This window comes from Chrysochloris asiatica, unplaced genomic scaffold (assembly GCF_000296735.1).
Source record: "Chrysochloris asiatica unplaced genomic scaffold, ChrAsi1.0 scaffold00113, whole genome shotgun sequence".
Lineage (NCBI taxonomy): Eukaryota > Metazoa > Chordata > Mammalia > Afrosoricida > Chrysochloridae > Chrysochloris > Chrysochloris asiatica.
In genome coordinates this window covers 1462215-1463472 of record NW_006408631.1, presented here as the reverse complement: position 1 = coordinate 1463472, position 1258 = coordinate 1462215, and the positions used below count along the sequence as shown (strand labels likewise).

Genomic DNA, 1258 nt, shown 5'->3' with positions numbered 1-1258 from the left:
TAGTTCCTTTAATTATTGTTTACCTAGAAATGTTCTAATTCCATTGTTCTATAAAGGGACAGTTTTGCTGGGTATATGATTCATGGTTGGCAATTTTTTTTTTTTTTTTCAGACTTGTTTATATGTCTTCCTGTGCCTTCTTGCCTGCATGATTTCTGCTGAGAAATCAGAGCTTAATCTTAATGGTTCTCCTTTGTAAGTAACTTCCTTTTTCCTAAGCTGCTTTCAGGATTCAGTATTTGTGTTTGATTTTGCAGAGTATGATATGTCCTGGTGATTTTCTTCTGGGGTCTATCCTGTTTAGGACTTAGTCAGCTTTTGAATGCTTACCTCTTTGTCTTTCATGTGTGTGCACATTTATTCAGAAAAATAATGAAATGTGCAAATATATGGAGTTAGGAAACTTAAATGGGAGAACATGGTCAGCATTTCTGAAGCTGAAAGAATTGAAGAAAGAATTCAAGTCTCTATTTGCAATATTGTGGGAGTCTATGGGCACAATGTTGAATGATGCAGAAAACATCAAAAGAAGATGGAGTCCCGCCTCCTTGCCTTCCTGGCCGGCCGCACGCCTGCAACGTGCACTGAAGATGGCGGCGGCTGCTAGAAGGTTACTCCTGGCCTCGGTGACCCGACATGCAAGCGCCATTCCCCAGGGCATCTCTGCCTCTGCAGCCCTTAGGCCTTCTGCTCCTGGAAGAAAGTGTTTGAGCAGTGTGTTGTGGTCTGGGCCTCCTCAAGCAAAATGCTCCTTCAGCACCAGTCCCTCACGCCTTGTCCCTGCTGTCACCCAACATGAGCCCTATTTTAAGGGCATGGCCGTGGTCAATGGAGAGTTCAAAGAAGTGAGCCTCGATGACTTTAAGGGAAAGTACTTGGTGCTCTTATTCTACCTTTTGGACTTCACCTTTGTGTGTCCTACAGAAATTGTGGCTTTTAGTGACAAAGACAATGAATTTCACGATGTGAACTGTGAAGTCACTGCTGTTTCGGTGGATTCCCACTTTAGCCATCTTGCCTGAATCAATACACCACGGAAGGACTGCGGTCTGGGCCACATGAACATCCCACTCTTGTCAGATTTAACGAAACAAATTTCCCGAGACTACGGCGTGCTGTTAGAAAACCCTGGTCTTGCACTCAGAGGTCTCTTCATCATTGACCCCAACGGAGTCATCAAGCACCTGAGTGTCAATGATCTCCCCGTGGGCTGGAGCGTGGAGGAGACCCTCCGCTTGGTGAAGGCGTTCCAGTTCGT

General features: G+C 45.2%; 1 protein-coding gene and 1 pseudogene across 1 annotated transcript in view; both read left to right on the top strand.

Annotated features, from left to right (window-relative positions):
• LEKR1 (leucine, glutamate and lysine rich 1) overlaps positions 1 to 1258 on the top strand; it is a 316240-nt gene that overhangs the window by 221321 nt on the left and 93661 nt on the right. The gene's annotated exons all lie outside the window — the stretch shown is intronic.
• The window catches only part of LOC102831636, a 6937-nt pseudogene continuing 6269 nt past the window's right edge, over positions 591 to 1258 (top strand).